This window comes from Notothenia rossii, assembly GCF_949606895.1.
Source record: "Notothenia rossii genome assembly, chromosome: 4".
Taxonomy (NCBI): domain Eukaryota; kingdom Metazoa; phylum Chordata; class Actinopteri; order Perciformes; family Nototheniidae; genus Notothenia; species Notothenia rossii.
Genome location: NC_136902.1, coordinates 23,443,111 through 23,468,738, shown reverse-complemented (window position 1 = coordinate 23,468,738; position 25,628 = coordinate 23,443,111). Strand labels below are relative to the sequence as shown.

At 40.0% G+C, this 25,628-nt stretch overlaps 1 protein-coding gene across 5 annotated transcripts in view; it reads right to left on the bottom strand.

Annotated features, from left to right (window-relative positions):
* casz1 (castor zinc finger 1) overlaps positions 1 to 25,628 on the bottom strand; it is a 175,482-nt gene that overhangs the window by 85,233 nt on the left and 64,621 nt on the right. For 4 of the 5 annotated variants that reach the window (XM_079674826.1, XM_079674825.1, XM_079674827.1 and 1 more), the window contains one exon: positions 8,621 to 8,668. The gene's annotated coding sequence lies outside the window, so the exon portion shown is untranslated. Of the gene's footprint in view, positions 1 to 8,620; positions 8,669 to 10,498; positions 10,625 to 25,628 lie in introns of all 5 variants that reach the window. The other variant, XM_079674829.1, reaches the window with a different exon arrangement.

Below are 25,628 nucleotides of genomic sequence, written 5' to 3'. Positions count from 1 at the left end.
TCCCCCTTATAATAATGAAGAATTAGCCTTGTATGACCAATGAAGAGAGATGAATATCTTAAGTCTTACAATTGAATATATCTATCGGTATAGTTTATGTTTTTGCAACGAGTTGGTGATATGAAAATGAACAGTGATTATGAAACATTACTACATCTATTATGTTACCTCTGTACACCACTCAACCAGCGTTTGCCAAACACCTGGTTTACTATAAGAAATGCATGATTTCTATACGATAACCATTCCCTCAGAGAAAACTAAAGCTCTCGTGAATATCAGCCCTACCTCGGAGCCGGTAAATCCTGACCTTATAGTTACAGTCCACAAATTCAATGCACATCACATCTTGCCTCCAGATCTTGGTTTTATGAAAGCATTTTGCCGGAGAACTGGTTGATTATTATCCATGACATTTTCAAAGTACAGAGATATGTCAATATTCTGAAGCTCAATGGGCTTGTATAATTGAACTAAGGGCCCTTAGTTTCCATATGCTGAGGGCACAGGTTCCCAGTGGAATACCAGTGACGCTTGATGGAATACAAAAGATGGACAGGATAAGGCTTTGTGCCGTTGACTGACCTTGACCTATTTGTTGACCCATATCCTCACTCAATCACAAGATTCTATTTTGATCAATAAGATTCAGGTGAATGTGCCAGCAAACGTACCCAAATAGTGACCGTGCTTTCTCTGAATATCTACATGTTTATATTAGTCCTGAGCACCACTGGCTAGCATAACCTGGCCTCAATCAAACTCAAAGGCCCCATCCCTGTGAAAATAGTATTGATCAAAACTAGCATCTATCCATGTATAAGAGCTTGTGTCAATTGATTTTTCCTCTTTGAGCTGAAAAATATAATAGAGTTGATATGAATTACAGGGTGTTGTGCTGCAATTCATCAACACAGCCAAGATAATGCTTGCTGTTGCCAGGGAAACATGATAACAGTTGTTTTAGCAATCAATTACTTTACTGCATTTATGCTGCTATTTACAAAGAAACACACAACAGTCTATAGAAGTCAGCAAGTACTGTAATTAGGTGGTTTGTAAAGGGATAGACAGTATATGGGGTTAATAGGGCTGCATAGGTGACACAAACAAACCATTTCATTCCATTGCAAATAAACACATTTAGCATATTATGCTACGTGCCACATAATATTTATTATAAGTCTAAATTCAGGTAAGTCCCATGATAATACATGTTGTTCTAGTTATAGTATCATGTGCTTTCTCTGATAAAATATTATAAGTAAATGTATCATATCATCTGTGTAAAAAATAAACATTTATTTAATTTGAAGCCCACTTGTGTCCCTCCAAAGTATCCCAGGCGTCACGTTATGCTCAAAGATTTGCAGTCTCTAAATCCCAAGCTCAAGACTGATCAGTGTTATTTTAGTGACACTTCCCCTAAAGCCTCCTGACATTAAGCCTTTATAAGACGGTTATGGGTATTACATTGGTCTTGCAACATAAACTACTTTTTATGCCTTAACCATCTTGTTTAAACAAAACAGCTACAGCAATATTAAACTCAATAGGCCAATAGGTTGCCTCCAGCCTTGTTAACAGGCTATTATTGTACTGTTATCCTTGGTGTGTCCTCACTAGGTTTTAGGCTTGGGGCCAGAGTTCCCGTTAGAATATTTTTTCGCCGGTCAACATGTCCGTTAAAGTTCAAATCTTCCGGACTAAATGAGAAAAGTACCGGTCAAATGTCTTCTTTGTTATTTATTGTGCTTTAAAACAAATTGATATGATTCGATATTAAACAAACTAATTATAGTAGATTAACTACATTATTCAAAAGTGAACAGTGTAGTGCCGAGGACATGGAGTCGGAGGCGGTGCAATGGAGATGTGAAAGGGTACTTTAATAGAGAGCAGAATAGGACATGTTGTCGGGTCGCAGCCCGGGTCGACAAGAGAAAGAGCCAAGAGGGCACACACCATATATAGGAAACACATAACATGTCCGTGCGGGAACAATAGCCGCAACTGTAGTTCCCAGTTTGAATTATGAACCCAGTGTATAAATAGGTGGTCACCACAACAGCAACTTACAATAATACGGGAATAATACACGGAGCGCTCTCTCCCTCTCCTGACAGCCCGTCAGTATCATGCAGCTCGCGGATCCAGTAATGAGTGACCCGACAGTAAAACTAAACATATCTATAACTAGTTTAGGTAGTTTGAGAGGTAATTAAAATAGCTAAGTGTGATATTCTAACCTGAAGTGTGTGTTTTGTTCCGCTCACCGCTGCATGTGATCATGCAGGGCTGCGTGTCGACTCGTCAGCAGCAGCTGACTCTCTCTCCCGCCAGATTAGACTTTACTCGCGTTTATGTCCATATCGATCAGATCTAACTAGTTCTAGCTAATGATAGGACTACCTGCTTATTAAAAGACACCTAAACAATATAAGCGTCGCTATGCAACCGGGTGAGGCCGCAAAGTATAACGCAGCATTATGCATTTGTTTACATGCCCACCGGAACCCCGAGGCATTACCAACAGATCAACGCACAATCAACCCATACAGGACATCTCTTTCTCCATATTAAGTGTTAGACATTAGAATTGACTATTCTTGTCTGTCACATACTCTTTTGTCTGTCACATAAGTGGCGCAAATTGCGCAACTGATGTGGTATTGCGCTAAACGGAAATTATTTTTGAATGGACACTTTGACCGGAGAGATTTCGATTTGCCGGTCTTCAGCATATTTTACCGGTCGTAGTCCGGTAATTACCGGCTAACGGGAACTCTGCTTGGGGCCTTAATATTATTGATGTAGCCGAGGAGCAGTCTTATGTAATACATACAAGTATAATATATATTATATACTACTAATGCCTTATAACATTTTTATTTCACTGTCCTAAATCTCCATGTATATCCTTTTGGGCCAGTGAGACAGAAAATAATAAACCAATGCGAACGAACTTGTGCTAAATAAGTACACAGGGAAATAAATACACACTTCCCCCAACACCAAAACAGGCAATTGTAAAGCAGGTAAAGAGATTAAAGTACAAGCCATGGTAAATCAAGGGCTTAACTTGTCTCTAAAGCATTTCTACCCTAACCCCTTAACTTAAATCTACAGCTAAGATATAAATTACACGTTATATTCCATTAATGCAATATACTTAAGTTTGTTGAGTTGCAAATTCATTTTCACAAACTTTCTGAATAAGTTACAATAATGAGCAGGAACTCAAAATGTGCATTTACTGTTTGTAATGCTCTTACTGCGTTTGTCGCAATTTCATTGACATACTACAGAAGAATAAGGTCTGGCGATTCTAGGTCACCAACAGATCAAAGTATTTGTTGATCTAATGAAATATCAAAAGAAAAATGTAGATGGAGTGGCATGAAGTTAGTCATTAATGCCCCCTTAAGAATGAATTGTAATTACTTGAGTGACCACCCCTGACCTTCAAATGTGTCCATACTTTAATTTATGACTTGATACCTGCCAACTATTAACATTCCTCTTGTTCCAGTTTCAGAAGTAAGCGAATTCCAAAACACTAAGCTAGCTTCTACCTTTTTCTAGAAGTAGCCAAGTAACATTTATGCCATGGTTGACAGAATTGGAGGAGTTCCTACTTTCTAAATGTAGACTGCTCAGGTGAAAGCATGGTTAGGTATCACATGTTCACTTGACTAATGACTTCTAGTGGTTTTTTAAAGCAATAAGGAACTTGAATGTAAAGCATAACCCTTCATGTATATTGCATCCGCTGGTGCACACATTAAGAGAATAGTATCATTATCAAAAAGCAAAAATGCCAATTTCTTCTTTGTGAGGAGCACAGATCTTACTTTGGTTGTTTAAAGGCCAGATGGCAGGTAGGATGGCATGGCCAAATATTCTTACAGTTGTCCCCACTTAACACCCGGCAGGACACATGCATAAGCCTTCTAAAAGCCATGAAACACAAGTAGACATAATGGGCACTTGGCGTAAGAGCTGGTTTACTTTTCCATGACCAGTAATCTGCAATGCTCCACTTGAATCTGATGTTTGACTCCAAGCTGGAGCCGCCATTATAGCACATTGATATCTGCCCTCCGAGGGAAGCGAAATGGTGTGATACCCAATTATTAAAACTGCCTTCTGTTTCATTGTTTTAAAAAATCACAAGTATGATGAGACTGGTCGTGCATGTGCTTGTGTACAGTACACAGTGAAAATTATATTGGGATGTTTTCATTTATATATTATACTCATATTTTGTCATTTTAATCAAGATAAGACGATCACGGAAATGTTGACACTTCAAGCTGCAACCATTAAAAACAGCTGCTTCACTGCAGGGAAAAAAGGAACATACTACATTTATTGACAAAATCTCTCAAAGCTCAACAGTCCTTCTATCCAGGTCTTTGGACTGAAAATAATATGATGCTCCATCTTTCAAAGATGTACTTTTCCTAAAGCATTGTTGATTGCCCTGTGTCCATTACTTGGAAGGATTATGATAATATTCCACATTGTGCTCGGCGTGATGCACAGGAAATTCAATACTCAAAAGGTTAATGCAATCAATTAGGATGACAAAGGAGTAAAGTAAAACCCTCCTGCTCGTGGAAAAAAGAGACAGCAGCAGAGAGGGGGGAGAAAAGGTATTGAAAGCTTGAATGGATCCATAGAGAGAAAAGAGGCACTTGAAACGACAGAAAAATGGTATTTATTCAACGTGTCTTGTACAAGGCCAACTAAACGAAACACACAAAGTGTATACACAATGACAGAAAAATAGCTCTTAGATAGTGAATTGCATGAGTCAGCACTCAACCAGTTGTAATTGAAGAATAAAAGGAGCCATATTTTTGTTTGAAGGTAATCAGATACTGAAGCAAAGGAAAAAAGATTGGCCGGTACTAGAGGCTTGAACATCGATTCAAAATGCTCATAATGTTCTACGGACCTATCCCCCGTTCCCAGTCAAGTTTTGTCTCAGCACTCCATTCCCATGTGCATTGTTGCATGGGCTGAATATTAACAGCATGACAATTGTGTATGGGAGAGATATCTTTTGTTATTTAGATAGATGTTACAATGCTATACAACACAAAGGAGTCTCATCATTGCAGATAAATGGATAAACTTGGATGGCGGTATTGAGCTCTACAACCATTGTAATAATCCGTATTACCTTTTCAGGCTCAGTCTGTCAAAATGGTGATGTATTAATCACATTTCAGCAATCCTCCGTGGCTAATGATAATGTTATGAGAGTCTGGGTGGCAAGCAATATTTCGCTAACGTCTGTAACGCCTATTTTCTGCAGATAAGTTGTGCAAGGAGAAAAGCCTAAAACCTTGTAATCCACTTAGGTAAGGCAGTAGACTTACTTACTTCTGCAAACACACAACCTCGTAAATCTACTGCACCTTCACATTCTTAAAGACTTCCGAGCTTGAGAAAATAAAGCAGATCGTTCACACTTTGTTTGTACCAAATAAAGACATGTTTCACATGTCAGACCATTGCACAAGTCAAAGAAGTGTGCATGCACAGGCCCTAACAGATCTCCCTTGCAGGAGCAACAAACCTTAAATACCGAACAGTCTCCAACTTAATATAATTTATAACAAATCTACAGCAAGTAAGCTATTTGACATTTTGTTCCTGAGTGGACTGATATTAACTAGGAAAAAAGCAGCATATTTTAGGATTAGATCCAAACACATTGATTTTATGCCAAGCACCCTTGAACTACAGCCTTTTATTCTACATTTCCGAACTTCCATCAGTTCTATAATGAATAAAATGAAGAGGTATGAGGATAACAAGCACAAAAGCTTGAGTTGAGCGGTAAACAGGGCTCGATGTTTTGATCATAAGAATTCCGCTTTTTTCAGGGGCACAACTGCTGTAATTTGACCTACATCACATTTTTCTGTTTGGGCATTTTTCGGGTCCAGCAGCCACGTCACAGAAACAATGGACCAAAATGGGCTTTGAAGTCAGGCCTGAATGAAAGCGGCAGGGCTGACACATGAAATGCCCTCACAGCTGGGCTGCCCCCAGTCAAAAGAAAAACAAATACTTTGAATGAGAGGGGGACACGCCGCTCCTGTCTGAGCTTCCTAAGGCCCTGAGCCACCACCGGGAGGTGGGCTTTCACGATATGCCCGTAATGATGGATGGATTGGGAGGAAAGTCTATTCACATGGAGATGTTACATCATAAATATTTACACAGGGCTGCCGTTTCCATGTAGCCTTTGCTTGTTTTGACACACTGGAAAAATGTAAAGGACAAAAAGGGTTGAAGAGAGAAAAGTGCGGAAAATGAGAAAGTGGCTTCTCATTTTTGTTTATATACATTACTGGCTGATACTGTACAATCAAACTAAATTGAGTTTTATGAATTGTTATTCTTTTATCCCAGTGAGATAAACTATCTTTCCTACGGCGAACTGAGGGCTTTATTTACCTATATCCATGACTGAACAAACTGCTGTTTATTAGAGAATCATTGCCCTCACAGAAACCCTGAAAAGCAAACAAAACACCAAACAGCAAGTCAGTAAACAGTACATCGTTATTCAACCCATTCCCTTGTTTCCCATGAATAACTACAAGCATTACAAAGACTGAAACGTACAAAATGTAAACTATAGACACATTTTTAGCAAAGCATCACGTTACTCAAAAATGAGCTTGATCTTCCTCTGAGACCAAGGAGAGGTAAAACGGAGACACCACTGTTGTTGGTAAGCAGCCCTACCAATTTCTGCTCAGTGAGCTCAATTAAAAGCCTTGACGTCCCCTGAGATTGTCCCTGGAACCAATGAAAACTAATTTGGCAGTTTAATTTTCTTCCCACTGTTTAAGAGAGGGACTCTGCTCAGGGAGCGCTCTCTAGCCCAAGTCTGTGGGAGCCAAAAGGAGAGGGGAGGGGGGGGGATTGGGGGTGGTGGCATGCCAGCCCAGTGTTAAAGCCAGTTGGCCTTTATGATTAGTTGCATTAACATATATCAAACGCCAATTAAACAAACTGCACTCTGTTATGTTGTTATGTGGTCAAACTCAAGTCAGTACATGAAGTCTGCACTACAATTCACAGATACTTTACTTTGCCTCCAGAGCAACCTGTTTGAAGAAGTGTGTGTGTGTGTGTGTGTGTGTGTGTGTGTGTGTGTGTGTGTGTGTGTGTGTGTGTGTGTGTGTGTGTGTGTGTGTGTGTGTGTGTGTGTGTGTGTGTGTGTGTGTGTGTGTGTGTGTGTGTCCATGCGTTCGGCTGTGAGGGGAAACTTATGAGGGGAAATGTGGCAGCATTGATTCTGATCAGCTCTCTCATCCTCCTGTTGCTCTAAGTTATTGTATCAACGTGTAAATCTGTGGATAGTGTCATCATCCTGTTGCATGGAGCTACACTGGGCAATGTATCTGGGGCTCTGATTGATGCAAGGAGTGTGTCTGTGTCTTGTGTGTGAGTGACACCAGCAGAAACAAAGGAGTGTGGTGTAGCCCTCCGCCTCAATTCACGACCATGCCACCCCCCGGTGATAGTGAGGGTCTCTGGCTTGACATGAGACAGCCCACGGTGTCACTTCTGAATGTTTAGATCCCTCTTGACTAGGAGGCCAGGGGCAAGGGCTGTTGTATGCATCCTCCTGACAGACTCCCACATCAGCATTGTGCTCATACCAGCTAACATCATTAGCACAGAAGGTTTCATCTCAGGGAGAGAAAAAAAAGCAACCCAGTTTCTTCAAGTCACATATCATTAGCGTCCTCTCGAGAGTCAAATTGTACAGAGGCAGATTTTTTATCAGCAACAAAAGGTTTTATACTCTTGTTAATTTGGTGGATGTCATTTGTACTTAGATGTCTGTGTCTAATGTCTGTTACAGTAATAAATGCCATATAGTGGAAAAATTATATTATTTTGTCAAGATGACAACGTGGGATGTTGCCTCACCAACAGCTAGACATAAAGCAGGCATAAAAGAAAATCCAGTTATAATTAACAGAACAGCGTAACAAGAGGGATAACAGAATGTGGTGTACATGCTGGCACACGCATACGAAACTATGGTGGGGAAATACATGTTTTATTACTGCCAGTAAAAAGCTTATATAATAGAGCTGATTATTTTCCAATTCTGTGTTCATTTACTTAGTATTTTAAGTACTTCAAAAGCACTGCTCAACAGCTCTTAATGTCAGGAAACTGGTAGAATGGCAGTTCATATATGTGGAAAAAGCACCTTATTGCTCTTATAGTTTGGAGTCGTAGGGTGTCTCACACACAGTGTTAGGGCTGCATTTAACACTGTATAGATTCCTCATAGCAGAAGAAAGAGACAGAGGGAGGGAGAGGGAGAAAGAGAGAAAGAGAGAAGCCCTCTTTGGAAAACAGATACATCAGTGTGCCTGTATAGTGTACGACATTGCTGTGAGTTAATCAGTTGGAAAATAAAACGGTGGGATTCTAATAAGTCATTTGTCAATTTTTACAACCCCCAGACACATTGATCCATGGGGATTAATGAAGATGCCTGATATTGTTGTAGATATGAACAGGGGAGATGGTGGGGACAGTAATCAGTCATGTTGGGGATTTGTCCTACCTCGTTTTCTCTTCCTGGGTAGTCACTCCATACGGGGGCTCACTTCATCTGAGAAGGAGAGCAAAGGAGAAACATTAAAAACCCAGACACTGATTATACCGGTGTATATGCATGCACATACATGTTGTCGAGAAATCCAGACATTTATCCAACTCATCTAATCTCCAGAGGTTGACATAATGTAGCAGGCCTCCAGATGATACAAAGGAAAATGTGTATTTTTGTTCACTCCTGTCCTTTTGATATACAGTATAAAAGGCCCACAGATACCCAGGCCCGACATCACAGCTGGGGGAGAAGGGTTAGCAGCAGTTGTAGAGTTCAGTTAACTATGTCTGTGCATGTTTCAGCAGTTTGCCAGTAAGAATTGACTAATATCAGACTTTGCTGAAAATATGTAGTAACAGCTTCCTCTCCTGAGATGGAACTGACACAGTCTTGCAGGATTAAAGAAATCAATAAATCAGTGTTTCATGAAACCTCAGTGGCAGAATAAGCAGGGATTAAACTATCTCTGGGTTAAAACTTGGTTTCGATAAGGAACATAACTGACGGCCTCAGGTAGGCTACATTAATGCTGTGAAAAGAAAAAGAAAAAGACTCAAATATGAAGTTGAATACTGCACCTACTGTATATGTCTTTCTGTTATAGGCAGAAAGTGTCTTATATGACATCCATTCACCCAGACACGGTGTTACATGAGGACAAAAAGTGACTTTGGCAGAACCAGTTGAGTCACTCTTAAATCCTCTCAAAAGTTTCCTAACCTTGAGAGCCCATGCATCCCCGAAAAAGTAATAATAATTCTAACCTGATCTTCCTACTTATTTTATATCTCCCCTCAGCAACCTAACTTATTCTCGGCAACAGTGCAGTTATTAATTCATGAGGCACTAATTAGTTCTTTGTTTAATTTTGTGTTAAACAGACTGACCGGAATGATAACGACTCGCGCTGTAGCGCTTCGGTCCCATGCCACTCCTGTTTGCTACAACAAGGGAGCATCGTGCGACTAGCATGATGAACCCAATTCCCTTCTAAGTTGCACTTCATTAAGTCAAAATGTGACAAGGAGCTTAGAGGAAGAACTGGCAGATCTGATCATACATAACAATGCAGGCCCAGTAAGTTTGAGGGGGGTGTGGGGGTGCTGGTGTGGGAGGTAGTGTGGGGGGGTGGTGGATTCCAGCATGCATGTTGATAATTTTCTATTTTTAACCCTTGGGGGCCGTCTTTCATTTTCCTTTAATTGTTTTTGTTCAGAGCTGCAGTGTCCTCTTTTTAAATTGCAGCTCCTATCAACTCCCCTGATCAACCCCCTGTGCAACATTGCAGGCAGACAAGTAAACAACAGGGTTGCCCTTTTCCATGATGTAGTGCAGATGCTCCAGTATAATGGGTGACACTTTCATTAGGGCACATGCACATATTTGCAGTATACTGTATGCGCCACGTCAAAAGGAATAGTTGCGTGACATGTCAGAGGTGCAGCAATGACAATAAAAAATTAACTAAAAAAGCTTCAGTTTTTGGCCTTGTAAGTTGAAAAACCTGCTGAGTGAAAGCAGAGTTAACTGATGTTCATTCTCATAATGTGAGAATGCGTCAATGTTTTTGCATCTGCCCATCATTTACATACCTTTCTTCAAAATGTATTCAATGAGAATCTCAGAGAGCTTGTATCTTCTATAGAGCTGGTGCCAAGTTGTTTGTCTGGAGGCGTAGAATGAGTTGTCCCCAAAAAGTTCAGTACTCTCTAAATAAGCCAAACCTTACATACTCAGGTATGACACAGCAGATTATGCTTTTACTTGAGACACTGTGTGAATCTCCAGAGAAGTGCTGCAAATATGAGGTAAACCACTCAATAAACTCACATCATTTATTTGAGGCAGATAGCACTTTTGTCTGCAAACTGGGGGATTTTATTTTGTTTCCACTGCAAATCATCAGCTGACAAGCTCCGCTAAGATGTTTAGCCTCACCAAGTATCTTCCCAATGGCTGAAGATATGATAAAATCAAAAAGCAGACAAGTAATTACACTGTATAATAGGCAAGATTGGCATTTTCAAAATCATTTTCATGTGGATGGAAATGACATTGCATAGACTATTCTGTATTCACTGGAGCAGATAAATAAACAAGGCATGGAGAAGAAGGGGGGCATACAGAACGCACAGCACAATGGCAAGCAGGTCAGTAATTAGAAACTCTGTTTGCACAGTAATAATTTTAATATATTCATCAGGAAACAGAGCATGCCTAGCATGATAAAATCCCATCAAGGAACATATCCCGACTGCCTTAACCTTTTAAACAGGCTGGCAGCACATTGTTGAGACGCGGAAAAAACTAAATAAATACATACACAGAAGTTATAATAAGATGCAGCTACACCCATCCCTATAGTTTAGCATCTCAACACGACCAGCTGTCACTATTCCAAGACAGGTATGTGTACGCCTCTTTGTTTTGCTTAAAATCGTATATACCTATCAGTACGTGCAGAAAAAATGCGTTTCTGAAGCTTTTGACCTCCGTCATCAAATTCGAGCAGGCTTAAGCCCTCAAACACTAAAACACGTTTAGCTCTGATTGCTTGAGTGTAAAGAGCAACACATGTGTGTAACCTTGTTTGTTATTGAAGGTGGCAGTGATGATGCTATGGAAATGATTGCAAATTGCTTAAAGGACTCCTGACATGCAAAAACCTTGACCTCACAACGCCATTTCCCCAAAGACAGAGGAATGCGTAATTGTTAGAGGAATTCAAGGTGGAGCACAAAGGTAATCACTGCACACATTTTCTACAGAAGTGAAAACTCAAAGCAAATCATGTGTGAAATGTATGGCTGATTGCATATTTTAATGCGATAAACACATTGATGTGACAGGCTACAGGGAAAATATTTGAAACCTAAAGTTAGTCAAACAAGTTGTACTACACCCACAGTGCCTCATTTATTACACATTTAAAAACAGGAAGAGAGAAAAAGGCACTTGACTGAACAGTTTAAAATAATAACCCTCTTTGCTCTAATGACTGCCAATCTATTGTCTGCGTTTCCTGGTTTCATTTCCCACACATAAACTGAGAAACATACAAGTTTACGTGACCTCATACTACATGTAACAACCTCTAATTAAATGAAGTGGAAGCCGCAATAAGAAAACACTTCTCAGCGAATAGGTCTTTACTTTGTGTCTTCTGCTCTGCGTTTGGTTCTGACTTTGTGAACGCAGTGCAGAGAGAGAAACTGACCATTAACTCATGAATACTTGACAGCAGCAGGCCCCTTTTTGTGCTGTCACTTCTGGCTCCTATTCTCCCTTATCCCCTAGGAGAGGGGCTCGAGGGCAGCTACCTCCACAGTCCCTCCGTCCCCTCCTCGCCTAATTTTTGTTGTCCAACCCTTTGAAACCTCAATCTCATGCAGAACCAAAGAATGGTGATCCATGTGCAACAAGTGCCGGTGCCATGGAAACCCCCGTTTTCCCCCCAAAATATTCCTTTTTATCCCTTTTGAAGACCTGTCACCGGGCAGAGCAGGCATCACACGACCCCGGGCCAAGCCATGACAAAGCCTATGTTCTGCCTGCTTCTTGATTGATTAAAAAAGACTTTTGAGTAAAACCATGTTAAAGGACACAAAAAGTGACAGACAGAAGAAAGGCCCTTTGGGATGGCCCAATCAGACGCGTTTCCCTGGTAGTATCAGCACACACAAAAAGAACAATATCATAATCACCACGAAGGAAGGGTCAGGATAAGCATGAAACTGGACAACAATGGTGACTACGAAAAGTTAGGGATCTGGTAGATAGGTTGCATAATTATCATTAAACCATGTGCAGTAATTTGAATTCATTTTTAGTACATGTTACATACTTATTTATTTGACTTGCGTACCTCCTGTTGTTATTGCACTGTCCCTTTGCTGCAATAAAACCGAAAAAATCCCCATTGTGGGACTAATAAATCTTATATTATCTAATCAGTATATCTTAAGAGTATCATTGTTTACACTTTCATGGGGAGTGTGATTTTCCCCAAACTGCACTTTTAATCATTACTGTAACTGTTTACAGAAAACTACAAACTTCTCCAACATGCATCTGTATAATTACAAATCCATTAAAACTGTGTGGACCTAAACATATCGACTTCCTTTTTTTGATTAAGGACACTCCGCAAGGCCGATTCCAATGACAGCATATTACCTAGACATATTCACACTATCCTATACATCTGGATTATTACGGATGCTTTTTGCATTAGGTTTCTGCCACACTTGAGAGAAATTATACATGAAGTGTTGCTGTGTTGTTGTTATGTGTGGTTCACGTGTGATATGGGATCAATATTCTATGCATCGGACATTTTATTCCTCCAGTTGACCTAAGTGACAGACCATTTAAAACAGAGAGAAGCTGGCTCGGCTACTCTGCACAGCACCAAAGGGAGACCACATTATTAATTTATCTCAAAAGCACAGGTCGATATGAGCAGCCTATTGCTTACATGTTTTCTTTTTGTTTGCAGTTTTGGTGTAACATGCACTGGCTTTAAATATCTGGGCAACATCTGTGATTTGATAGTGGATGTTTGACACGGATGTCAAACAGGATAGAAATTAGTTGTGTGAAGATCTTTGTTATATTGTGCAGTAAAAACGGAGATACTTTCGGCAGCGTTAAAGAAAGAAAGAGGCTTCTGTCTCTTTGTGTAGAGATGAGCAGGAGATATTTACCAAGACGATGGGGAGGGGTAGGGGGTGTCGAGAGGAGGAGAAGCATTAGAAGCGTCCACACATAAGCAATTAGTATTCCAGATCCTGATGGTTCGAAACACAAAAAGGCCTCACCAAATCCCCACGGCGGAGGTGTCAGACGGAAAATGACGAAAATCTGCTCCTTGACAGGGAGTCATTTATATTTTAGCTTCGTTCCATTATCTTAACGAATCCATCATCAGCCAATGCAATATTAACAGCAGAAAATCAACTCATTAGATCCAGGGGGATTTAATCAAGATTGCAATCATGTATGCGGTTCCTGGAGAGTTGGCTTCTTCGTCTTTTTTTCTTTTTGGTCTTTTCCACGTAATTGCCGCATCTCAGATCTTAATAAATTATTCTCGATCTGAGATTGATGCCTTTTTTTCCTTGCCTCTCACGCCATGCACTCACTGTCTCCAACTATAATATTTACCATAAACATTATTATGTCATGGGCACACAGTTTAAAATGGCCTTTAGCTAACTCGCAGAAGTAATTGGCTTCTCCATTTCTCTCCCGTTTCCTTGCTAATTGCCTAGCGATATTGCTAACCAATCCCTCAGAAAGGAAGAAAGAAAAGGCCTCTTTTGCACACGCTGGGACATGTTAACATTTGTCCACCTTTATATGGAGATGTAGAAAGATTTCCCTGTGTTTGATACTGCTTAACAAGACATGCAAGCAGATGAAAGAAAAATCCACTTTTGATATGTAAAACTTTATGTGAAACCCTGCCATCAGAGAGAAAATAGAAAGAGCTCACATTTCAGATGGAGATATTTTTGTCTTGTTTCTCAGAAAAACGCTTAGCAGAAAGGGAGACGCACTGATAACCGCCAGAATTCATCATTTATCAAATGGATGTTTTTCCGGGCAAGAGAACAAAGGCTCTGCCCTATCCTGTAACTGTACATGTTCTTGTGCATAACTAACATGAATTATGTACACTTCATTTGATATAATAAACATTTAACAAAAATGTATTTGTATAAACAGAAGACATGTTCCATCGAGTCTGGTAACTCAGTTCAAATAGTTACAGTACTGTGCCTTCACATACTATTGCTAATGATATATCTCGGTATTACTGACATGGGAATTGCAAAATGAACTCTCTTCAAATGTGAGAAGGATACCAGAAGTCTAACATCTATATCACATGACGGAGCTGAGGGGAAAACAAGTCGTCAACTTTCACACTGCTCCTCAACCTGTAACTTTAGATTATCCCAGGGGCAAAACCAAATGTCAATTATATATATTGTGTATGGCTGTGAAGGGATATTGGACCAAGAGGGCTCTTTCACAACAGGATAAAAACATGCTAAAAAAAGATAATGTTGAAACACTTGATAGGGACACAGAGCACAGCTCACAGACCTCTTTAAGTTGGGAGAAGCAAACTTTCCCTAGAGCAGGAAACAACTTAGATTCAAACAGAACAGTCTGATCATTCCTCCTTCCAGTCAATTATCCAGCTAACAAACAAAACAAACCACATCTATAACTGCTCTTAGTTTTTTTAAACATAAAATGGTCACAAAATCAATGTTTGTAAAGATGAATAGAATGAGTTGAAACCAGACAACCAACACTGTTTCATTTTCAGCAAAACAAATCATTTTCACTTTTTTGAGATATTGCATGGGAAAAGGTGTTCTTACTGTAAATACAGATGTTGTACTTTCTTCACATTACACAGTGGCTTGTCCATGTGTTGCATCTGGCCAAGCGAGACAATAGTGGCTGCTTTTTGTTTTTAAGCACAGGCTAAGTGTAGCAGATGAATAAATATTATTCATAGCAGAGATGTGCTAGTGCGTTCTTTAGTCAATAACGTTTCTATAGTATTAACACAAGAAGAAATTTTTTAATTGTCAATTATGTGAAAAGTTATTTTGTGTGCAGCTCTTTTTATTGAACAAAGACGCTCACCATTCTCTGCACCTTTCTCTTTTTCTGTGGCAACGGGGCTTCTTTCCCTCACAGACAGGATTAACTCCTAACATGTTCAACATGATCCAAAAGTGTAAAAACTGTCAAAGAGACCTTTAATCTGCCTATGGAACAAAGCCTTTTGTACAAGGACTAACCTGACCTTGTCACTGTGAGTTTAACTCGCTGTCTGTTAGGCGATATAAAGCCCTCGCCAGCCCTGCTCCACTCCCTCCCTCTAAGTCTTCTTCTCCCTCTTTCTCCTTTTGCACAGAATCGGAGTAGCTCCAGCACCAAATGCTGTGTTAATCCCTGTTTCTCTGAGATGGCCAATAGTAAATCCAAGCCCTCTGTAAACCAATCTCAGAGTTTTTTATCTTGATTTATTAGATTACGAGTCCCGGGTCCCTGAGCCCATGCAACACATACTAATCCTAATCGGAATAGACAAGTATTAGCCCAGTTCAAGGGGAGCTAAACAGCAGCGGTGGCCAACTTTCAGTAAGAGGGAAACTACGAGCTTATAGGCTCGATGGGGCTTTTTATCCGTTTTCCTTTTTTCTCCACTTACATTAGCAGAATGAGTGTGTAATTAAATACATAAATCCTGACACACAAACCCTCAAAAGGCCTAAAACCACTGAGCCCCGTCCAGTTTGGCTTTCTTTTCCCTGCACAATGAAGTTACTGAGCCAAGCCCAATCATTTGTATTTTTCTCAGATTTTTAACAGTGAGCAAGACAAACATGAAAGTCCCATTGAAAACAACTGCAAGAATTAATTTTACATCTCAGTGAATTCAAGGCAGTGTTGTCAAATTATAAGCAACAGGGCTACGTAACTAATTTCCCTTGGTCCAGAGACTGTTATAAATCACTTTTCATCTGTGATAATAAATCGCATATAATTAGAAAGGTGTCTTTACTCTGTTTGCCTTCTGTGGGCAAACTGAGGCCACCGAACCGTCAGAACTGGTCGCATTATTGTAACTAAAACTGAAACCAAAATGAAAGGATAGTCTTGAGCATATTGTAAATTGCTAGTGTCACACCGCTTTTAACCAATCCAGCCATTGCGGATGGCAACAGGGTTAGGCTGGATGGAGTCCATGTGACACTTGAGGCCAGGGCTGGGGAACATTAAGAAGTGTCTGCTTGTACACTAATGCTGGTGGCAGCTGTTAGTCTGCCAAAAAGTGCAGCAGCAGCAGCAAGGATATCCTGAAATACTATTGAAAACCGCTAAACCTCCTCCTCACTGATGTAAAGCTATACAGCTGCTCGGCGCCAGCACAATCACTGATCAATCTGGGAAAGTTAAAAATGGAGCTGTGTTGGTGGACTAAATCTGCTGCTTTTCAGCTTGGAAGGTCAGAGTGGGGATCTCATGAGGGAGGTTAGGGTTTAACAACGCACAGTTTGTACAGCAGCCACAGCACACACAGTTAATGCCTTTTTATTGTGTGTCTGTGTACTGTAAGTGCGTGTGTCTGGTCATGTATTTCCCTGCTGGAGTAGATTTTGGCGGCATCACCCCGGCGCAGAGGTTGCCTCTGCCCACTGCCCTGGGGGGTGACAGGGGAGCTAAGGGAGATGTGACAGCAATGTCTGCTCCCTGTATGTGTTTGTTTGCCCCTGAAAACGAGACACCGGTTTCACTCCAGCCCCCTGGGCATGTTTAGCTCAGACTCCACCGCATCGCCTTCATCTGATACAAAGTGGAAGTCCACACGATAATAATATGTATCCACTCTTGTGGGGTGAAAGTGGATACAAATACACTGCAGAGCATGAAAAAAGGCAATTGATTAATCCCTTCACTTTTCAGTTTCAGACATGCACTGAAGATAGAAGAGATTGAAGGATGATTTCTCTACATTTGTTACTCGGTACTACAAATCATTATGCAATAAATGGTGTCAGAACAACACAGCATATTTTATATTAATGTCACCATAAAAAAGGCTAATACAGCTTGTAAGGTATTATGTGATGAGAAAAAAAACTATGATCCAGTGCTTTTGTACGCCAAATAAAAGTGAGGAATGGATTTCCTTTGCTCTTGTGTTTTGTCCTTAGACCTAAGTGTCACCAAGTGTACTTTGCAAGGAATATTCATTTCCTTAGGAAGGCCTCGTCAGCCTTGTGACCCAATCCATATCCATTCTGTCCTGTCTGCCCTCCCAAGTCCCTGCCTCTTTTCTGTAAGTGGCAGATATTTCACCTGCCTATCAGTTTCCCTTTAAACGTGCTGGTATATGCAGGAAAGGCGCCCATATAGGGTCACTGACTGTCCTCTACGAGGCCCTCTTTCAAGCTACTATCTTTCTGGCTCTTCCTCCTCCCCCCCCCCTCGTCTACTTTCACTCAAATTACAGTGTGTAGAGGTCGCTGGTAGAAATGGGTTCAACGGGCTGATTAACTTTGATTTAATTTTACATATTACCGAGAAGCCTTACATGGCTCATGATTTAAAAAGCGAACAATATGCCTTAGAAATTATATTTATAACGGGAAATAGTAGCTGTTTTTTTATTTGTCCTCACTGTCTGGATGACTAAAGAGCGTACCGTATTTGCAAAAGTACGTTTTTGTATGCAACCCACAGCAAAATCCAGTTTACCACCAAATAATGGGAATCAGATGGTTTCCATGCAGAACTGTGCAGCTGGAAGGAAAGCAGCTGCTTGGATGTGAGGAAGGTAGGAGGAGGTTAAAAGGAGTCAATGGAGGCTAAAGAGACAGCAGGTCTACTGATGACAGAAAGAGTGGCCAGGGACTGCAGTTCAGGACTTCTGGAAACCACATCAAACAGAATATGGAGCACTGCCAAGAGGAACACACAACAACTGTTGCAACAAAAAAGGGAGGGCAGAGGAGGAAAGGGAGGGGGGGCAAAATGAAAAAATTATAAAGCTTTAGTAACAAACCCAAAAAGGTATGTTACAGAATCAGAGGGAAATGAAGATCAAGACATTCTTGTGGTGTTGGCCTTGCTCTGTGCTTGCAAGTAAACAAATCCATACAATTATTAAATGTAGTTCCATCTATATTTGTTCTAAACTGGAAGTCTGTTCCATGGTGAGTGTTCTTTCTCTCAGTTCCTCAGCTACTTCATTTTCCATCGTTTTCCTAGAGTACTATTTCACAACCCCCCGAGGACAGGTGGGAACTTGCTGCTTTAAGTCAAAAGTCTGTATGCGCGTATAAACACAGACGGCTTATATGGATGTGAATGTAAGTTCATGTCTCTTTCTTTGAGTTATTAACAGTTTTGGACTTCTTTCTCTATTTTTCAATACTGTCTTGCATTTAATAGACAAATTAATTGATCTAAACTCATTAAGTTTACTCAATAATGACAATAATCATTACTTACATGGATAATACAGAAACTGACTAGTTTGGTGCTGACTATTCACCTCTTATTTCTAAGCATTAGAAGCTTTCTTTCTTATGTTATGCTTAATGTTCATCTCTTTAAGTTTGTTTATGCATCAGAAATTGAAAACAACATTGTTCACAACTTTCCAAGAAAGACTACCAGAAAGATAGTCGAACAGAAAACAGTTGTTATTAGAACCCTTGAGCACATCAGTAAATATTGTGACTCTCCTGTCAGGACTGAGGTTCTGTCACCTCTGCATTCGTGTTGTCTGTACTGTATGCATGGTTCTGTACAAACAACAATAGAGCAGTTCAATGTGCGTTTTGGCTCCGGCTGCCACATATTCCTGCCAACTCGTGCCCAGGAACAAAGAGAATAATGAGACAGAAAGCAAAACAAAGGATTACTTACGCAATGGCCTCATTTTCAACATAAATGTTTTAAAAGCTCATTTGAGATTGAAATTGATGCACTTGTGATTTACCATATGGTTCCACATGAATGAGTTTGAGGTGTTCCTTTAAAAAGAGAAAAACTGTCTCTATCTCAGTGTTTCCACAGGGGCCCCGCTCTCAGGCCTATCGGGAGCTGCCACTTGTTCAGCTGAGCACCTGACTAATACCCACAATAATGTCACTTCTATATTTGTATCCTGCTAATCTGCTCTCAGGCTCCAATCTTTTCCACTTTCTTGCAAATTTATCACAAGGCTGAAAGACCGCTGCCAGATCCTAAGTGCCTCACCCTTTTAAATTAAATAGTGGCATTTGTGATAAAGCCACTAAATTCCTTATCTAACTGCCCCCAAGTGTCTTTCAAGCCAAAGTGTCACTTTTCCTAAACTGGAGCACTTGTGACGCCATCCATCCCCACCCTGCTGACAGATACACAAACACACACATGCATGCATGCACGCACGCATGCACACACAGACTGTCAGTTTTCTTGTTCTTTTCAAGGACAGAATCAGGTCAAAAATAGAACAAAACACAAGTGAGGTATGTTGCGGAACAGACAGGCGCTATTTGCCAAGTGCACGTATAAATAGACAGAGTTGTTTCCACTCACAATGTATTTAAATGTAGTTAGCTTGTTCAACTATTATTACTATCTAATATAAAAGAGACATGTGTGGGAAAATCTTCAACATGCTTCACTACCAATTACATGGGAATTTATTCAATCACTCAGGTAATGTGCTTCTATAAGCCTGGGGCAATGACACAAGATGACTGGATGCTAGAACATTGTCCCACATTATCTAATACAACTACACCCAGTTTCAAGTATTCAAACCCTTTTTTTTTTATTGTCGTTAAAGTAAAGCCTACAGCCAAAAACTCTGTCTAAGGTTATGCTGTCCTGTGCCGGGAATCAAAGGAACATTGACCTGCCGATCAGTTTTTTGTTAACTTCCTTCCCATTGTGGATCCATGGCCCTATAAGGCACTATCTGAATTCAGGGGTTATTTTGAGTTTGCGTGATAATGCTCACTCTAACTTTGTCCCTCTTTAGAGATACCAACAGGAGGCAGGCCAGGAAACTTTCAGAGAATAGAAGTTTGATCAGATAAAAAGGGAGAGCTTAAGGACTGAGAAACCATTACAAATTATACCACTACTAATACTAGTTGTAACACACATTTTCATTGTATTACATATCCTATTGCACACTCCTTATGTATCAATGGAGGGGAAAAACATGATAATGTAATTTGTGTGTGACATATTTAAAAAAAAAACAAAAAAAAACAGTAGTTTCAGCCTTTTTGGCACATACTGCACATGTCCTCTATAAGCACATTAGCACATAGTGAGAAGCAGAACCAGCACTAAAACAGTTTCTGTCAAACTGAACAATATCTTGAGTTCCTCTATATGATTTTCATTGTCACTGCTGTTGTTTTCATGCATGTGTCTTTGTCTTCTCTTCAGTTTCTAATCTGTTTTTGATATGGTGAGATGTGACTTCCTACCCAAGCCTGTTCCATTGTTTTCCTACATGTTAAGAGGAATGAGGTTAAAACAAACTGTTCCTATGTAGAAGGTCAAACAACATTGTTTATGAAAGTAACAAAATGAGACTAAAGGTAACAGCATGAGACCAACAGGGTATTCCTGTTCCTGAGCCAGGCCCTATAAACACCTCTCTGTTGCTCTATAATTAAGAGGCAAAATCTTCACTTTGGCTCTGTGGGCTCCTTGCAGTGATACTTCCTCCTAATCTCAGTCTCCTGTGTTTATTTATCAGTTTTCACATTTGTACGCTGAAGGACTCCTTGATTATTTAGACAAGACACAGGAGTATTTCCTGGGCCAACAGAGTGAAATCTCTGATGCAGGGATCCAAGCAGGCAGCTTACTTAATGCTTGACCCCTGACCTCTCCTGGGTAATAATGCCTCCATATCTATCCTCACACACGTAGCGCCACAGAACAATCACATATTCAGATGCCTGGAGAGCTTTCACAAAGCCGTGAGAAACACTGTTGAATATCCAAGCCGTGTTAGAACAGGCTTTCTATTATTAGTGACTCTTCTGTCGTGAACTCTTTAAAAGTGAGCAAACATATTCAACACTTTATCAAAACATTTAATTAGTCACATACACATTTCAATATTTTGAGTTCAACCCGGTGTGAAATTAGAAAACACTTCCCATGTTACAGCCCATGACCTTTGTAAAATATTTAACTCTCCCTTGCTTTCTTTTCTTGCTGAGCCAAAGGAAATCAGCGTTTTAAACTTAAAGCAGCACTTCCACAGATGCAGATTGCCCTCTGCTTAACATCTCTGGCATTTTACATTTCTTCACTCTTTTCAACACATTCGCCCCCTCAGCTGTTCCCCCCCCTTTAGTCATAGTCATTTCACACAATTCATACAATCTGCCACAAAGTCATGAAAGCAGCAACTGCAAGCTGAGAACTGCTTGCAAAAATACAGGGCTCTCAGAATAGATAAATTAAATCTCTGTTAACCAGCTGCCCTCTTTAAATCACTCCCAACCCCTTCAACAAGTGGTCACAAGCCGGGGCAAAGCAGTCTCTTTCAATAGCACATGACAACCACAAAAGAGGATTCTTTTGGATTCCAAAACTGATTGCTCAAGTTTTACAAGTAAAAACTGGGCTGAATCTGTATCTTTGAACATAATTACAGTATGTCCTTGTATCATCCTTCCTGTTGGTTAAGTAACCGCTTACTGCCCCCCGCATACATTCCTGGGAATTAAACAAAAAACATTCTCGAGGAGGGGAAGTGGGAGGTTTTGTCAGCTTATTTTCAGTCAATATTTCAGGACTTCAGCTTTTCTGAGAGAGGAAGCGGACTGGGAGCACACATAAGCACAAAGTCAGACATTCCCCATATTTCACATATACATCACAGTATGGGGGTTCACATGTGGAAGGAAGTTTCAATAAACTGGGAGGTTTAGCACTGTAAAGAATCTGCTTGTTTTCTTTTTCATGTTTTGTTGAGTGAGACTGAATCCCACAACTGCATGGCCTGCCAAAGTGATTAGCTTTTTACTGTGTTGGCACTACTGCCTCAGTTTCTGCAGAGCAGTCCCAAACACTTCATCTCAGAAGGCCCCAACATACACTTGTAGCCACAGTGCACGAGCGAGCATAAGTTGCCAGAGTTACTTAACATGTGCTGCTAAGAGCCTGCCAGATTTTCAACCAGCTGCTAATATTGGAGCATTTTAGCTTTTTTGGAGATTGATCAAATAAGCTCAGTAAGCACAGTGTAATGGAGTCACTGTGAGTGGAATTAATACGCCCTTTGAAATAAGATATGAATTATGATACGATTGAAGTGATAACATTGTTATGCTATATCTAACTTTAACCAAAACAAATAAGGATAACATTTTCTTAAGGTAATTTCAACACTGCTACTTTAAAAAGAAGGAAAAAAGACGTCACAGAAACATTTTTCTATTCATGGAGCATTTAAAAAGTTTCCTTCGTCCACAGCTGCCTTCCACTTAAAGGCAAAATATCTCTACTTTTTTAAGTGTCTGTGACCAGCATACCCAGAAGCCACTGCACAAGCTGCTTTGCTTTCACACAGTGGTCAGACTCACCTGGACAATAACTCCTCAGCAAACCCAGGGATGGTCTCTGAAATCCCTACAATCAGGCAGCAGATAAATAGTATTTTGTGTTGACTGCATTGTCTACTGCCTCTATTCTGGTAATCTAATGTGTGCAACATGCTCTTGGTCACCTTGACTTTGGTTGCCATAGTGCTCAACACAAACATATCCCCACCCAGAAATACACCAAATAAGGCTTGGGGGAAAAATCTCATAATCAGACGGCACAGAGGGAGAGGCAGATATAACCTTAAATATATTGCAAACAGGTCAAAGCTATTCCAGTGTGTACATATACGTGTGCGAGAGGTTACTGGTGACACACACGCACACAGTCTGCCTAATTAGTATACAACAATAATTGTCCTAAGCTCAGCTATTGTTGACTCAAAGAAAATGATAATTGCATGGGCATCAACAGAAAATAAATTGAAGTTCTTTGGAATAGAGAGGTCTTTCAGGACAAGTGTGTTTGTACTGAAAATGACCTTTAAACACCTTCCTCCAACACAGAGGAATCAGGCTACAAGAAGCCAGCCGTCCTGTCTAGCTGTCGACCCCGGCAGATGTGAGTTCTGAAGAGTTCAAAAGAATTCTGCACGGGGGCACCGCCATTTACATAATCCTCCAGATATATTCCCCTGCAACCTAATCAAATTATTCACAAGTCTAGCCCCTAACTATGTAGACCCCGCGTTACACAGCCTTTCCATTAGCAGCCTGTGAGCCTTAATCGTATCGAACCAACCAATGTCACTTTTCCCTTTAGAATGGCCACGGAAAACAAAGCACGGTTGTGTCTGACAAACAAAGATTTCAGACAAACAACGTCTTTCCCCCCTTGTCCACTTTGTTTGGCATTTCTCATTGTCCTGGGATTTTATTTACTTTAAAAGAACACAGCATACTCACAGAGAGAGAATTTTATCAGTGGAAGTACACAATCTTAGGACAATGGGACATTATGTTCAAATGATGCTTTCAAGGGAAGTTGGTTGTAGTAGTAATTAGCAGAGCAGAGTTGGAGCTATTGAGAATAACTTTGAAAGACAACTGCAGATGACACAAGGGATTTCCGTAATCATGGGGTTAGGTTCCCCCCAGGGCCTAATCCGAAAAGGAGATAAACAAAACTGCTGATTCAAATACAAGTACGATTTATGCAATGATAGAATTTACAAGCTTAAAAATATGGATGTGTTTTACTTGGTAAAATTACTAATTAGTAATATTTGCGGCTCATTCATACAATTTCCATGTTGCTGTGTTTACAGGTTTTTTTTATTTTATTCCATAATTAAACCTTAACTTAAGTTGGATAAAAAAAAAAGCTACACTGCAATCTTCTATTCAGTTTCATAGCACCGCAGATCTAGAATAAACTTGAGGTCTGCCCCAACGCTTTGTTCTTTTTAATTGAGTCTTAAAACTTTTTCTGCCTCTCCCAAAGTCCTAAAAAGATGTTCCATTCTTATATTTCGGCACATCTTAAATCATTTTAGTTTTCTTTACTTGTTTTCTTATGAAGAACCTTTTTGTTTTATATGTTTATGGATATGTAAAGCAATTTGAAATACCCTTGTATCTGAAAAGTGTTATAAATATACATTTGCCTTGTCTTATATCTTTACATTTCTCAAAAACATAAGGTCATTGATTCTGAAAAGGACACGAATAATAACCTTAATATTCACATTTGATGTCACTGCTTCTTTTTCTCTGCATCCGACTGCAGCAGTGTGTGTGTGTGTGTGTGTGTGTGTGTGTGTGTGTGTGTGTGTGTGTGTGTGTGTGTGTGTGTGTGTGTGTGTGTGTGTGTGTGTGGGGGTGTGGGTGTGGGTGTGTGTGTGTGTGTGTGTGTGTGTGAGGAACATCATCCCATTGTTAATCAGTGTGTTGTTGCTTTGTGTTCAATCTGCTTCCAGGGGGTAAAGGGTTAATGGATCAGCCAAAGTTTACATCCCATCCGCATCCATTTTCAATGACTTCTTTCCCACATTGAAATAAACTATTTTATGTCTCCAAATATGCAGATCATTTTGCTTAATGAAAGATGCTTGACGTCTCAGATCCAATTAATATGCAAATGCGAGTGAGGATTTATTTGTGACATTCTGTATGGGTGAGAGAAAACAAAAAGGCTTCTTAACAGTAACACTAATTGCTGTGACTGATTGTCACATATCATCATTCACTCCGAATCTTCTAAATACCAAGATTCTGATAAAACATTCTCATATGCACATGGTTAGACGCATTTGTTTGTTAGTTTGTTGTGTTGCTGTAAAATGCATCATGTCTTATTTTGGTCATGATGAGAGGAGGAACACCGTCCACAGTCTTCTGTCTAAATGTGGGAAATAAAATATATTTTGTAGTTTAACTTTAAGTAAATCATGTATTTGCCTATATAAGAGTTCATGTTCCTGCTGCTAGCAGTATGTGTAAGTGGTCCTTCAGTTAGTTTTGGTGCACTTTACTTCATATACTGACCTGACATTGAATAACATAATCAAATGTATGCTACTATAGTTCCTTTTTCTGATTAGCCATTACAGCTTTTAAAAACAACACTGTGAAAGCGCTGCACTCGCACAGTGGTAATGCCCACATTAAGTGTCACATATACAGATTTTATGGCTTTCACATGTCCCATCTCTATTTCGACTCCTCAAAATGGCAGACTAATGCAATTCATCTTTGACGTGAAAAACCTTCAATCAGTGATGTATTTATCACTGTAAAATAAAATCAATAATGTAACTCAACTATTAAAATCCTTTAATGGATGAAGCAAT